Here is a 16,630-nt window from a genome sequence, read left to right on the forward strand (position 1 = left end):
TCCCCTCTATTAAAATACTCTTCAAAGGCCATTACTGTTCTGATTCAAAACTACAAAGATTGAAGGACAGAATATACAGACCCTCATCTCAACAAACCTGAGCACTATCACAACAAATTCAAGACTCCCATTTTTTTTTATGAAATTTATTGTCCAATTGGTTTCCATACAACACCCAGTGCTCATCCCAAAAGATACCCTCTTCAATACCCATCACCTACCCTCCCGTCCCTCCCACCCCCCATCAACCCTCAGTTTGTTCTCACTTTTTAAGAGTCTCTTATGCTTTGGCTCTCTCCCACTCTAACCTCTTTTTTTTTTCCTTCCCCTCCCCCATGGTCTTCTGTTAAGTTTCTCAGGATCCACGTAAGAGTGAAAACATAAGGTATCTGTCTTTCTTTGTATGGCTTATTTCACTTAGCATCACATTCTCCAGTTCCATCCACCTTGCTACAAAGGGCCACATTTCATTCTTTCTCATTGCCATGTAGTACTCCATTGTGTATATAAACCACAATTTCTTTATCCATTCATCAGTTGATGTATATTTAGGCTTTTCCCACAATTTGGCTACTGTTGAGAGTGTTGCTATAAACATTGGGGTACAAGTGCCCCTATGCATCAGTACTCCTGTATCCCTTGGGTAAATTCCTAGCAGTGCCACTGCTGGGTCATAGGGTAGGTCTATTTTTAATTTTTTGAGGAACCTCCACATTGTTTTCCAGAGTAGCTGCACCAGTTTGCATTCCCACCAACAGTGCAAGAGGGTTCCCGTTTCTCCACATCCTCACCAGCATCTATAGTTTCCTGATTTGTTCATTTTGGCCACTCTGACTAGCGTGAAGTGATATCTCAGTGTGGTTTTGATTTGTATTTCCCTGATGAGGAGCGATATTGAGCATCTTTTCATGTGCCTGTTGGCCATCCGGATGTCTTCTTTAGAGAAGTGTCTATTCATGTTTTCTGCCCATTTCCTCACTGGGTTATTTGTTTTTTGGGTGTGGAGTTTGGTGAGCTCTTTATAGATTTTGGATACTAGCCCTTTGTCCGATATGTCATTTGCAAATATCTTTTCCCATTCCGTTGGTTGCCTTTTAGTTTTGTTGATTGTTTCCTTTGCAGTGCAGAAGCTTTTTATCTTCATTAGGTCCCAATAGTTCATTTTTGTTTTTAATTCCCTTGCCTTTGGGGATGTGTCAAGTGAGAAATTGCTGCGGCTGAGGTCAGAGAGGTCTTTTCCTGCTTTCTCCTCTAGGGTTTTGATGGTTTCCTGTCTCACATTCAGGTCCTTTATCCATTTTGAGTTTATTTTTGTGAATGGTGTGAGAAAGTAATCTAGTTTCATTCTTCTGCAAGTTGCTGTCCAGTTTTCCCAGCACCATTTGTTAAAGAGAAAGGCTCCCATTTTATCAAATTATATATCCAATTCTGGATACTGTGTCTATAAAGAAGAGAAAGCTATCAAATACACATCTGCTCAAGTTTATCTTCCCATTGAGTTTTACTACATAATGTTATATTACATACAACTAGGGGTGCCTGGGTGGCTCAGTCGGTTAAATGTCTGACTCTTGGTTTCAGGTCAGGTCATGATCTCAGGGTTTCATGAGCTCAAGCCCCACATCCGGCTCTGCGCTGGCAGCTGGGAGCCTGCTTGAGATTCTCTCTCTCCCTCTCCCTCTCGCCCACTCACACTGTCTCTGTCTCTCTTAAAATAAACAAACTTAAAAAAAATTTATACTATGTGTAACTAATAGACAACTTTGTAGTAAATGAGAAATTATTGGCTTTAGCTCCTAACTATTTTTTGGCAGGTATATCATGTAAATATTACCCATTTTGTCATTTTATAAATGATAAAAAAAATATGTTAAAAAGTATGTACAGTGGGGGCACCTAGGGAGCTCAGTCAGTTGAATGTCTGACTTCAGCTCGGGTCATGAATTTGGGGGCTGTGAGTTTGGGCCCCACGTCAGTCTCTATGCTGACAGCTCAGAGCCTGGAGCCTGCTTTGGATTCTGTGTCTCCCTCTCTCTCTCTGCCCCTCCTCTGCTTGAGTGCAGTCTCTCAAAAATAAACATTTAAAAAAAATTTTTTTAAGTATGTACAGTCATTTGACCTCTTTCTTCTTCCTAGTAATGCATAAAATATTTGGAAGGTGAGAACTGGAATGCTGACATCAACAAATCTTCTGCTTAATAAAATATTTAACAAACAAGAATAGAGTAGCCTATCCACTGATGGATTTGCATTTCATTCACTCAACGAGTATTTATTGAGGGCTCTGAGCCAGACCCTAGATTGTACATTAAGATCATAGAAATGAACTACACAAAGTTTCTGTCCTTATGGAGCTGAAATCATATTGGGAAGATGAAATCAAGTTTAGACTTGTATTTCTCCAATTTATTAAAAATACAGATTTTTATTCCATTATATGCGTAGTGGGGTTTAAGAATCTCCATTTCTAACAAGCTTCCAGCTGATGTTGCCTTAACTGGTTCATGGATCACACTCTGAGGCAAAAAGAGGTTAGATAATTTGAATACCATTTAATCTAAAAGCCTACTCTCATTTTTACTTAAGAGTGTGCCCCCATCTAGCAATCAGAAGATCACTTAGCTTTGACTCTACTGAAGCCACTGCCTTTCTGTGTCATCTAAAATAAATTACCCATATCTTGGGGCACCTGATGGCTCAGTCGGTTAAGGGTCTGATTCTTGATTTCGACTCAGATCAAGATCTCATGGTTTGTGAATTGGAGCCCCCGTGGGTTCTGTCAGCACAGAGCCTACTTGGAATTCTGTCTCTCCCTCTCTATGTGCCCCTCCCCCACGTGTGTGTGTGTGTGTGTGTGTGTGTGTGTGTGTGTGTTCTCTCTTTCAAAATAAATAAACTTAAAAACATTACCTGTATCTTGATTAAATCTATCACACTATAGCAAATATACATGAGTAAAATGGAAGAATTATTTCAACTGTTTTATCCAATTTCTTACCAGATTTATAGCATCATCTAATTACTTTTACAAAATTTTAACTTTTTCTAAGTACAGAGACATTTCCAGAAGTGTTACAGAAGTATAATTAGAGCCCATTTTCTATATAAGTATACACTAATAAAGTACATACAACTTATATTCTAGTCAAAATGTCATTGATTTAATTAGAATCAACGTGAACAAAAAATTCCTAATCAGTTTTAGAGATGATTTAAATAGTATACTGAAGACTATAGTTTATTATGTTTAGCTATGCATTCCCTGGAAATTACAAATACATATATGGCTTTACTCCCAACCCACTGTAAAATCTGAGCATCCATGAAACATAACAGGTTGTATTAGCAGTTCTTAACTTTAGGCAACCTTGTCCTCAGAGGAAAGTCAGCAATGTCAGGAGACATTTTCAGTTGTCACATGTGGGATAGGAAACTACTAGTGGCACCTAGTGGACAGAGGACAGGAATGCTGTCAAATATTCTATGATGCACACACAGGTCAACCTCCACAATTAAAAAAAAAAAAAAATACACACATACACACACACACACGGAAGGCAAAAGCAGAGCTACGTTGAAAATTTTAATATTAAAGATAATTTACATTTTAAGCAAAATTAACTAAAACATGCTCATGTGACTTATTTCAAAAGTGTGTGAACATGTGTTTACTTCAGGATATTTTTTAAGCTGTATATGTCCAGATAATGAAGAAAGATGGATTCATATCTTGATGTAGCATCAGAATCATATTACACATTCTCAAGAACAAACCTTAAAAGTGTTGCTTATGGATCTATTTCTTCACCCCACTTCAATTCCCCCTCTGCAAAGTTCATTTCTTCATCACTCCCTCCTTCTCCTTTCCTGACAGAGGCTGCTGGACACCAACTTCAACCTCATCACTCTAGCTGACTCCAGTTCATCTCATCTTTGCAACATCTGCTCTTTGCCCTTCCTTTCCCTCATTTTGTGAAAATAGTTGTCTTCTGGCTGGGAAATCAATTAGAGCTTTTTGGGCGTACTTTGTGTTCTAAACTCCTCTCAGCGATTCCCGTGATTGATGGATGCCTGGCGGCCACCTCTTTATCTCCAAAAATATATTTGGCTGATGTCCAGATGGAGAGGTTTTCCATAAGCTTGCTTGTTCATCATCCTATCACCATTAACCGCAACTATATATCTAGCTCTCACTGTGTGCAAGTCTTATGCAAGGATCAGTGATAAAAGATATGGTCAAAGAGATAGATGTAAGAACAAATAACAATATAAAGCAGATCATGCATAATAACACCACTGCTGTTAAGTAGTTTAGGAAGTCCAAGAACTGGAAAAATGAAGACAACTTCATGAAACGAGTAATATTAAACTGAGCCCCAAATGAAATCTGCAAGTGACAAGCAGGTATGGCATATAATTAAACACAATGCTGAGTAAAAAAGAGAGAAAACTACATAATTTCAAGGCATGAGCAAGACAACATTTTGGACTACCATAGAGATAAGTGAAAAGTTCAATATAGACTGCAAAAGAGATCAAATAACTGGTCAAGCTGTAGAGACTTGGACTCACACACAGTGAACAGTCATTCAAAGTATGTGATATCAATGCAAGAGAAAAAGAGACTTTAATTTAAGCAGGTAAGTACTTCTAGGCTTTGGAAACAAGATGCCATGGATAATTTATTATGACCACAAGCTCAAATGGATATATTTTGCTCAGTTTCCCTGGAAAAACAAAAACCCTAGAGCCATTATGTAGCAAAAGTCATGAGAACAATATATAAATGCCTTTATGGTGTTACAAAATAGAATTATAATGCATGCAAATAATTGAAATGGAATGCATCTCTCAAATCATTAGGGGAAACAAAATAATTAAAAATATAAAATTGTATTTTTAGAACAGGTATGCTCTATTTGGAACCAAAGAAAGTCAATAAAATGAAATGAAATCACAATAAAATAAGCTCTAAAATGATACCACACTTTAAATAGCATTAAGATAACTAGTGAATTCATCAAAATCAACTGATGAAGGATGGAAACTAACATACATTCCATACAGCATTTTTTTCAGCTTTTTATGAAGACTCCCCTCCTAAACATACTGACCAGGTATGTGTGTAAAATTAATTAATTTCCTGAATTAGAAGTCCTGATCTTTACAAATGTATGCCCAAAGCTAAATGTTGGATATTCTTTTGGTTTGTTTTGAACTCAGCATAACAGTTGTCTAGAATTTGTGAAGAATGACCTCATTCCTAAGCGGGCAAGGATGCAGAAAGCATTGTTCCAAATTAACCATCTGGTTCCTTGAGAAAGAGTAATATTTCATTATGTCCCTGCAACTCAAAAGCATAAACGGATACAAAAAATGAAGATAGTATATAAAGTAAACAAAGTGGTATGTGAGGAGGATTGTACTTAACCCATCATTAATAATCATCCTAAAACTATGACAAGTAGTTATAATTGTAAACTGTTAATTTTACTAAATACAGCATGAATATAATTAATACCATCCCAAGCAACTAGGTGGTCCAATAATTTTGACTTTTTTTTTCCTTTTTACCTCTGGAAAACTGATCAGAAAATCTGGCCAACATCCCAAACAAACTAAAAGAATCTAATTGGATGGTCTTCAGCTAGTTTCTGTAGTCCTATATACACACTAAAACCACATACTCTAAGTGAAGCAATTATGCTGGTATTGTTCAGAGGTCCCATTGTAGTGTTTACAGTGTTATTTCACTGTACTTCACTGCAGTCAGCTTCAAAAAATGAACCAATCTTTTATCTTTAAGCTAAAATATTATGCTATGTGTCAAAATAAGCATAAAATAACCCCACTTTGCATGGGCCTAACAGTGCTGCAATGGCTTAATTTGTTCTCTTTCCTATCTGCTCTTATTTCATTTGCTATTTGTGATGTTTTGTTTAACTAGTATGTCATACACTGGATCTAGTTAGGTCTGTAAGAAAAGGAACAGATCCATACACTCACTGGAAACAAACTTGAGGGCAGCAGGCAAAATGAACTAGGTATCTCAGACAGCCTCCACAAAACCAAAGCTTGCTATACACCCAAGAAAACAAACATGCTTCAGTTATATCCTGCCCATCACAAAATGGGGGTTACACAAAATGATAATTAAATTAAAGGCTCCAGGAAACAGGAAGGCGTTGATAAGCAAATACGTGAAAATCTCCTAGAGTCCCCGTTTGTTCAAAATACAAAATAAGCATTATTTAAGAACTTTGTTTCTTCTATTATATGAGTGAAAAATGGATTGAAAAGACCTGTGCTTTTAGAAGTACACGTGACATAAGAAAACATTAAATACTATGCGTCTTCCATAGAATTTTACTTTAAGAACCAATAGTCAACATAATCTCTTTATAGATATAACTGGTTTATGCCATTTCCAGCTCAACTTTTCTATCAGTTCGTTTTCCTCTTAGGACAAATTATTAGTAACAGTAGCAGCAGCAGCGGTGGTGGTGTTAGTCACCTTCACACAGTGTCCCCACACCTGCACCTTCCACCACACGTCTTATTTCAGTCCACTCAACAAAGCTCTTTGAATGCCTTGCAAGTGCTCTTTTCTCCTGGATTTCTCCTTAAATAGCTAATTCCTGATTACTCGTTTCAGTGTAATTAAATGTCCTATGTGCCTTCCTTCTGCAATTTAAATCATTTTCCAGGGCTCTCTTACATTAGCATACTTTACTTTTGGCTTAGAATAGTCATTGCCATTTGTAACTCAACATGTTTTTGTGTTCATTTACTGTGTCATCCCCAACTGGGAGTATGTTCCAGATAACCCCTGAAGGAACCATACTTGTTTAGTTCAACTCCATATATCCAGTGACTAAATCTTGATAGGCAAGTATTATTTGGCAAGTAAATTAGGAAATTAAGGAACTAATGAAGAATGATCACATCTTCCTCCTTACAAATCCATAACTACTCAGCCCAGCATATAGCATAAGCTATTAAGTTAGCAAGAAATGAGAGCAGACTCTTCCATCACTGTCTCCTGTACCTTGAGAGAGCTCTATCTCCAGAGTAATTGTGGTGCATGAAATACCTCAAACTCCTTAAGAAATCAAGGAAGGAATGTAACAAGCCTAATAATAAAGCCTTGAAATTCAAGTCTGAGCGAAATGTTCATGTGTATGAAAAGTGGGAAGGGTGTCCCTTACTTAGTTTCTTATTTTTTTTTTTTTTTTAACCAACTTCCTTCATGGATATGGTGTGTTCATCACTGGAGTTTAGATATTCAGTTCACACCCTAAGGTATGTTTCAAAATCTAGCATGGATAATGACAACAAGAATACCCAATCTCTTCCTTGAGTTTCAATGAGAAACACTTTTTCTTTTCATGCCAACAAGACAATCCTCCCATTGCGTACTGAGCAGCTCCACACCCACACCTATCTGCCCAGCAGGTGCCTGGATTTCAACCGTGGTGACTTCAGTGTTTTTAGATGTTCTTTTCAAAGTAAGAAAAAAGCTCTGAGAGGTAAAAATGTCAGAAAGTGTGACATTTTGTGTTTGTCTTAGGTTATGAGCTGAAAAATGACACAAGGTAAATTTGCGCATATGATGGAGAAAGACATTACAAAACTAAGTACAGTAAAACCTTGGATTATGAGTAACTTGTGCTATGAGTGTTCTGCAACACAAGGAGACATTTCTAATAAATTTTATTTTTATTTTTTTTTAATTTTTTTAATGTTTATTTATTTTTGAGACAGAGAGAGACAGAGCATGAATAGGGGAGGGTCAGAGAGAGGGAGACACAGAATCTGAAGCAGGCTCCAGGCTCTGAGCTGTCAGCACAGAGCCCGATGCGGGGCTCAAACTCATGGACCGTGAGATCATGACCTGAGCTGAAGTCAGACGCTTAACCGACTGAGCCACCCAGGCGCCCCTCTAATAAATTTTAACATGATAAACAAGCAATGTCTTACAATATTAGTACATGATGCCAAATGTCAAATGACTACAAGTGAGCCAATGGTTCTTCTCTCTCTAGCTCTATGTCTCTCTCTCACTGCACAATTGTGGGTGATTGTCTCCCATGCTAGGATGCTGGGTCTCAGGCCACAATGTTTGGCAGAAATCAGTGTTTTTTTCAGAATGTTGGAAGGTGCCCACCACTGGCACTAGTGTATTTTTTGTCACTTCAAAGCATCTACAGTCCTTTGCTTTTCCATTTAACAGTAAGCTTAGGAATGCTTTGCTTCATTCTATTTTATTAGATAGGTTCCTTGTTATTAAACTTGCAAAAAAATTAAAAGATTCCACTGAGCTAATAGCCGTGATTCAGTTAGTGATAGTGAAAGTCATCCTACACACTAACTCTCCTCTCTCTTGTCTCCCTCACAACAGCCACGAGGGTTTTCAAAGGAAAGTGCAAGTTAATTTAGCTTTCTTTATATTTTGTACTTTATTATTTTGTGTTATATTACAGTAATCATTTTTATATGAATATTTTTGGGTTTTGGAACGAATTATCTGGGTTTCCATTATTTTTAGGGGGAAATTTTGCTTTGATATACAAGTACTTTGGGTTACAAGCATGTTTCCAGAACAAATTATGCTCACAAACCAAAGTTTTACTGTAATTCTTTTCCCAAGGGGACCTTCATCCTGACTTTAGGTATAAACCCTATTAAACATCTGTTGTTGTTGTTTTTTAATTTTCTTTTACTTTACCTTTTCTTAAAGGAATATTTAGTAAAGTCACCATGAATCAATTAGCACCTACACTCATTACTTATGTAATCACGGGCAAATCATTAAACCATAGTTTTCCTATTTCTATTTGTAAACTGAGGGGGAAGTTGTAGGATTATTTTAGAGGATTAAGGTATATAGCATAGTCCCTCTGGCACATAGAAAACACGCTAATTGTTAGTGTTGTTGCTGTTTGAGAGAAAACATTTTGTTAATTCCTTCTTTGGTTTAAGAGTTTTTAGGTAAATTTAGAAACCAGGACAGATTTTGCAGCTATGAATGACATCTCCTTCCAAGATAAACCAAGATTCTCTAAGTTCACAGCACACACAAAGTTCATTTTTCTAAGTTCTATATTAACTCCTAGTGTTAAAAAATCCAACATATTGTCCTCAAAGGAGTATATTAAAGTTAAGAGATGTTTGATAAACAGTGGTTCTTCTTTCTTTTGAACATCCATGTACTTCTTGACTTTATAAAATCCTTATGAAATCCTTAACTTCAAGTCAAGACTAATTTTTTAAAGTTCCAAAAATGCCATGTATATTTGTAGATCAATTAGATACTTGAAAATCAGAGAGAAATTCAAGTGCTTAAAATTACAAATACTAGGCGAGTACACATAAATAAAGGGGAAGAGGATTCTGGAAAGATAGTTCTTTTAGTCTTCAAGTGTCTGTTGATCTCTCCATAAAAACAGACAGTACAAGAAAGACTTCAAAACCAAAAATCTGTAGATAATATCTACCACAAAACCAATTGTCAGTGGGTAGAGACAAACTGCCAGGATCTATAAAGACCCCCACCATTTAAGACACTGTGCAGAAGAAAGCAGAGTGGGGGGGAAGAGCCCAAAGAAAGTAACTCAAAACCATCATCGGGTACTCTCTGGATAGCTTAGCAAGCCATTCTGGAAAGAGCAGCAAAAACTAAAAGAGGTTTTTCTAGTCTTTGAGCTGAAAACAAAGAAGCTACATAAAGGTTCTCACTCTGCTGGGGATTATTAGGAGTCGGGACTCAAATTAAGAAAGCACCTACAAAGTCAAAGCATCAGGCAGAGAAATCTAAATTGTCAGAGGTGTGCTAGGAGTGACAGGGAACATCCAGGCAAAGGAGAAAGGTAACAGAGACAGAAGCTGAGAAAGAGCAGGGCGATCTCTCCCATCTTTTCCTGAACAAGTGAATAAGAAGCATATGCCACTTATCTATAAAACTTATTATGACCCACCCTTTCCTCCTAAAAATAGATTACAAAAAAACCCTCTTACTTAAACTGCAATCGAGCATTTAACAATAAGCTAAAACAAAATGAAAAACTACAAAAGTGAGAACTGGAATAAATCAGAAACAAGGTGACTAGAACAAGAAATTGGGAAAAGTAATTTGAGAAAATAATTTGTTTCAGAAATGAAGGGTAAATTATGAAGAACACCAAAGAAAATAAATATGACAGACAAATCCTGAAGAGAAATATAAAATTGAAAGCATGAATTGTTTAAATTAAAAAAAAAAATAATGCAAAAGAAATTAATAGCTACGAAGATGGGTAAACAATATGTAGCTTTTATGCAATAGTAATCCAATAGCAAGAGAAAACTAAAGTGATGGAATGCAAATATACTAAAAACAACAATGCTATAAAAGTTTCAGGAAATAAAAAGATGTGAAATTACACAATAATATACACATTGTGTACAGAGCAATATTAACCTAAAAGGACCAACACTGAGAAAATTCTAGTACAAATGGACTTTAAATAAATAAAAAAAAATTCAGTGGGCATCCAAGCAAATATGCCAAGTCATTTATAAGACAATCAGATTTTAACCACACTTGATCCAAAAACTCTATGATAGAAGAAAATACCAAGCCACATTTAAGGTGTCCAAAGAGAAAGTTTTGAACCAACATTTTTTTGAGCCAAAACCAACTTGCAGATTTTTATCCAAAGACTAATTTTATTCATATGCAAGAACATGGAATACTGTGTCTGTCGAGGAACCCTCCCTAGTGAATTTACGGGAGCATTATTTTCAGAGAACCAAAATATCTGCAAAATATCAATGTAAGTCTTCTTAAAATAAGACCAGCATTTATTATAGAACTAAGTATAAATAATGGTTTTGAGGGAGACAATATAATATGTAATCACATATTAATGGAAGAGAATATAAAAAAGGTGTTAAAGTGGTAGTTAAAGACATTGATTCAGATTAGGTAGGAGGAAGAAGGCACTAGTTAATTTCAATGTTGCTCAGAAAAGAGATCCATTAGACAACAGCCAAAAGAATTTAATATTAGTAAAAGACAAAGGTATTTCCTAAGAATTTTAATAGAAAGGTAGTCATCAAAGGGGGACAAGAGGAAAACTTTATAAATGCAAAACAATACTTACTATACAGAAACTGATAAGGAGGGTAAGGAATAAACCCTAAAACTTCAAAAAACTGGTTACTCGTAGAAGAGGAAGGCAATAGGCACAGAAAGCAGAGACAAATTTGAGTGTAATTTGAGCAAATTTGAGTGTAATTTGCTTTGTAGATTTTATTTTGGTACAGAAGAGTTTCATACAAATTTATAAAACATGTTTCTTTTAAAAAATCAACGTCTAGGGGCGCCTGGGTGGCGCAGTCGGTTAAGCGTCCGACTTCAGCCAGGTCACGATCTCGCGGTCCGTGAGTTCGAGCCCCGCATCGGGCTCTGGGCTGATGGCTCAGAGCCTGGAGCCTGTTTCCGATTCTGTGTCTCCCTCTCTCTCTGACCCTCCCCCGTTCATGCTCTGTCTCTCTCTGTCCCAAAAATAAATAAAACGTTGAAAAAAAAATTAAAAAAAAAAATCAACGTCTAAAAATAAGATAAGCCAAATGATTTTGTGTATCCAGATAGTGTCATAATCAATTACAATTCCAAATGGCTGGAGAAAAATTAATTTGATTGTTCATCTTAAATAGGATATAGCCTATTTAGAAAATACCTTACCTATTTTAGAAAATACCTTACATTGTTCACAGGAGTGGACTGATGACACAGTGAAATTGAAAGGTCAAGACCACCTTGTGGTATGTGTATCATGAGAGAAAGTAAATGTGTTTGTTATGTTGGAATAATGTAAAACAGTAAGTTTCACTATTGGCGAAAGTAGAGCTAAAATACATTAAAAAAAAAAAATTCTGCAACTCCAATTCTAATTTCATTTGGAAATATCATTGAGAATTCAAGATGTGTTTTATGTTTAACAAATAAGGGAAATAGTGTTTTCTACCTCTGTTAACAAAATAAAAAGTGAAAACAATGACCAGTCTAGCAGCAGTCAGCTAGAGAACTAGTTGATTCCAGTTTTGGTCAGGAAATGCACAAGATGAATCTAGAACATCTTGTCACACCAGAAAGCAGGAGTTATCAAAGACTATCAGACTAATGCAAAAAGGATTCAAGCTAACTTGAAAATGCTTCTCATGGCCAAACCTGGACCAATTGAACATCAGTAAAAAATAACTGCTATGGATTGAATCCCATAAATATATTTTAAAATCATGACTCTATCTATAATCTTTAAGGGAAAAAAAACCCATTGATACTCTCCAGAGGAGAGCCACAATTTCCACCTTTCTTGCAATGCACTTTTTATCATTTTGCAACCTTCACGTAATAATGGTTCTAGACAGTAGTGTCTGTCTATACCACAAAAACACACAAGACTAGACTTATGTACTTCTTGGGAGAAGTATACATCGCCATGAAAAAAGTAATTTATTTTTGCCAAAGAAAAACTTTAGTCAAAATCTGAACAAACCTCTAGATCTTATTAACAATTTCTAGGATATACAGGGGACAGAGAGACTTGTTAACTGACACCACAGAGTCACAAACAATAAAAGCCACACTACGGGCATTTCTAAAGGACAATTTACTCTAAAAAAATATGAAGATAAAAACTGTAGATAAAAATAAATTTCAGAAACATATTAACTGATGGTTGTTTGTGGACATTCTTGAAAGAGAATGGAAGCCTCACTGAAAGAGACAATGATTCAAATAAATGGAAAACAAAAGAATAAAATACATAAGAGAATTGGAGAAAGTTAATAACTGATGGACATTTGATGATATTATGGCACAATTAAGGATATTTTGGAGTGTGGTTATTGTATTATAATAATAGCTTAAAAAATAAACTTTTTTTATACAGGTACATACTGAGATATTTACAGATGAAATGACAGGATAGCTGAGATCTTCTTTAAAATAATCTGGGGATAAATGAGTATAGAGAAAACAATACTGGCCATGAGTTGGTCATTGTGAAGCTAGGTAATAGGTACGTGAGAATTCTTAATAGTATTGTCTCTTTTTAGGTATGTGATTGAAAATTTCTATCATCAAAAGTGACAGAGAGAGGGAGGAGCACAGGAAAAGAAAAAATATATAGAAAAGAAGATGAGTAGAAGCTCAGGAACTATTTCTGAAGCTGTGAACAATATGTTAAGACCATTATGTCTCTCTTTTGAAGGCTCATTTCTTCTAAGATTAATTCAATATTTAGTATGTTTTATCAGATTATACAATAGGTTACCTAGGGTTATACTATGGCCTAATCAACATAAAATTCTCAACAAATTAGTCATTGACTCTTTTCTCTGTTGGAGTTTGAAAATTTGTTAGACTGGTTTATATGGAAAGAACTGCATTTAATTCAGGAGATTACAGTCATTCCTGCTCAGAGTACATCCTGAGGCTTTTGGTTTAGGCTAGTTAGCTCCTTTTGTCTGTCGTTGATTTGACAACTATTCAGATGTTTCTGATTAACTCTGGTGTGAGTCATATAGAATATGTGATGAACTCAAGTACTAATCCCTACTTTTCATGTCAAATAGATTGTGCCTCCATTTATTTAACCAAGGAATTATAGTTTGGCTGGATAATGATTTCAATGAGGAAATTTTACGTAACATAAGGCAAATTTCTAATAGAGAAGACTCAGACTTATATACAGTACTGCTTCACATACCACAAGAAGCTAGATGGGACACGTTACTGGGTATTTTTTTTTTTTTCAACTTCATGATGAATATATGTTTGTAGCAAGCAACTTCTAAGAGAGGTCCACTGGGGCATCTGGGTAGCTCAGTTGGTTGAGCATCTGACTCAATTTTGGATCAAGTCATGATCTCAGTCATGAGATTGAGCCTCATGACAGGCTCCACAGTGACAGCAAAAAAGCCTGCTTGGGATTCGTTCTCTCCCTCTCTGTGCCCATCCCCCACTCAAGCGTGTATCTACTTGCATACTCACTCTCTCTCAAAACAAACATCTTAAAAAAATAAGAGAGGCCCACTAACAATCACCCTACCTCTCAATATTCACCATCTTGTATATTCACCTCCTCTGGAGTGTGGGTTGGATATACTTACTTCCTTCAAAAGAAGGCAAGAGGACAGAAGTGAGGGGATATTCTTGTAAGATCAATTTACAAAAAGACTTTGCCTTCAATTCTGAATAGCATGTTGTGAGGCAGCTCTGTGGAGAAGTCCACATGGCAAAGGATTAAGGCCCACCAGCAACTACTTGAGTAAGCTTGGGAGCAGATCCATTTCCATGGCCTCAGCCTACAGAAAACAGCTTGACTACAACCAAATTGAAACCCTGAACCAAAGTCTACTGGCTGTGCTGTGCCTACACTCAGATCTCACAGAAACTGTGAGATAATGAATGCTCATTATTTTAAGTCACTAAATTGGGGGTAATCAGTTATGCAGAAAGCACAGTACAATACGTAATACAATGTTCAACTTAGTGATAACAAGTCATGATCATTTATCCATTTGTTTATTTAACATTCAATAAATCTCCTCCTAGACTCAAGACTGCACTAAGCTCTGGGAAGACTTCAAATTAGTTCAGATAGCACCCTGGAGAATACAACAAAAGAGTATGTAAACCAGACTGTAAAAAAATAGTGAGCAGGAAAAGCTCCCTGGGGAAACACTATTGGGGACAAAGAGTGAAGAGGTAGGAAAGTGCTATCCAATTTGAGAAACTCAAAGTAGAGCTAGCCTGAATAGTGAGCAATATGGAGAAGCAAGGGTACTACTTTAAGAGGATAGACTTTGGTATCACATAAATCCATATTTATCTCCATGTTCCTGCTTTGCTACTTCATGGCAATGTTAATAAGGACAATTTAGGCATGCCCCTGTGCCTCAATTGTCTCATCTGGAAAATAAAAATAATACTACCTATTTCAGAAGGTTATTAACAACATATGCTATGGTACCTAACATAAAATAGGTGCTGAAAAATGTTTATTATTATTGTTGCTGTGTCTGTCGTCTTTAATAGCATCATTAGTAACATGAGAGATCTTATAAGATTGGCAAGGAATTTTTACATTAATTTAGGAGCAAAGGCAAATCAAGCAACAGTTTTGAGTGGAGAGTAACATGGTAAGGCGTAGGAGTTCTAAAAATGCATCTAACAGCCATACCAAGAATAGATGTGACAGAATCAAGACTGGAGGCAGGATATCAGTTAGTAGACTGTGTGATAATCCAGACAAGAGCTGGGGTACATAGGATAGCGACAGGGTTGACAAATACAACACAGTTGAGAGATAATGAGGTAAAATGAAAGTGTTTCAGAACTTTATTTGCTTCAGGGATGAGATAGAGAATGGGTGAAAAATTATACCAGGTTTAGGGATCTAGGAAAAATATACACAGGTCAGATGAAGGAAAATTGGAACAATTTGTGAAATGTGAAATATTACTAATATTCAAACTTGAGAGTCTGGGAGACTTCTAATTGAATTTATATCTCTAAAACACAGGATAGTGATCAATTAAACACAGGGTCAGAGACTGATTTTGTCCCTAACAATTAGAGGATATATGAAGCATCGGCATAGTTTTTCCAGAGAAAACCACTCACCTATGTACAGGAACCAGAAATTATAAACAGTATCCTATAAACAAAATTAAGAGGAAGCCACAAAGAAAACAAAACAAAACAAAAAAAAGGATGTTCAAAAAAACAAGATTTTACAAAATAGGATGAGATTCCTTGTAGAAGAAAGTATTAGACAAGAGGGTCAAATGCTGCAGTAAATCAGGGTAAGGACTGATGAGGTATTGTGGATTGCTCAAAGGGTCATCGAGGACCTCGCTGAGAGTAGTTCCTTCAGAAGGTGGGACTGGAAATGAGGCTATAATATATGAAGGAATGAGAAGTTACATTACTCTAAATAAGGACAGCTTCAGGTAACCTGAGTTGAGAGGATTTTTTTTTTTTTTTTTTTTTTTGCTTTGTTTCCATTAATGGAAGGAACTTGAATATGGTGGAATGTTGATGGCAGTGGGGAGGGTGGAGGGAGGGGAACCAGAGCTCAGAAGAGAATACAGTCTTAGTAAGAGCATGACTACAGATTGAACACTCTGCGGAAGTTTGGTGCCAGCACGATAAGGAGTTCCCATGTGAGAGTATAAAATTATGCTCTGAAGCTGGAGACAATTTCAATATAACTAAGAATAGGGGTCAATATAGTAGAATTAGACCAACATTTCTCAACTAAAGGGGGATTTTGTCCCCATCCAGGCACCATTTACTATATAAATGCAGATATTTTGGTTGCTACAATCAGGAGCTGGGAATGATAGTAATATCTGGAGATAACTAGGGACATCCAGTGGTACAGACCAAGGATGCTTCTAAATAGTGTACAATTCACAAGACAGCTCTAATAAAGAATTATCCAGCTCAAAATGCCAACAGTGCTGAGGTTAAGAAACCCTGGGTTTGGCATTTGAGAGAAGTGCTGGAGGTCTAAAATATTCACTGAGGAGGATGGGAGCTCACTATGCAATCATGGTATGTTTGCTCTAAAAC

The 16,630-nt window shown here is 36.3% G+C and overlaps 1 protein-coding gene and 1 long non-coding RNA gene across 2 annotated transcripts in view; both read right to left on the reverse strand.

Moving 5' to 3' along the window:
* CRPPA (CDP-L-ribitol pyrophosphorylase A) overlaps nt 1-16,630 on the reverse strand; it is a 322,296-nt gene that overhangs the window by 160,226 nt on the left and 145,440 nt on the right. The gene's annotated exons all lie outside the window — the stretch shown is intronic.
* On the reverse strand, nt 1,662-8,150 carry LOC115508956. Its single transcript, XR_003967172.1, has 3 exons — nt 8,070-8,150; nt 6,734-6,739; nt 1,662-1,678 (listed from the first exon to the last, which is right to left on the reverse strand). It is a non-coding gene; the product is annotated as an uncharacterized LOC115508956 (long non-coding RNA).

Source organism: Lynx canadensis, chromosome A2 (assembly GCF_007474595.2).
Source record: "Lynx canadensis isolate LIC74 chromosome A2, mLynCan4.pri.v2, whole genome shotgun sequence".
Lineage (NCBI taxonomy): Eukaryota > Metazoa > Chordata > Mammalia > Carnivora > Felidae > Lynx > Lynx canadensis.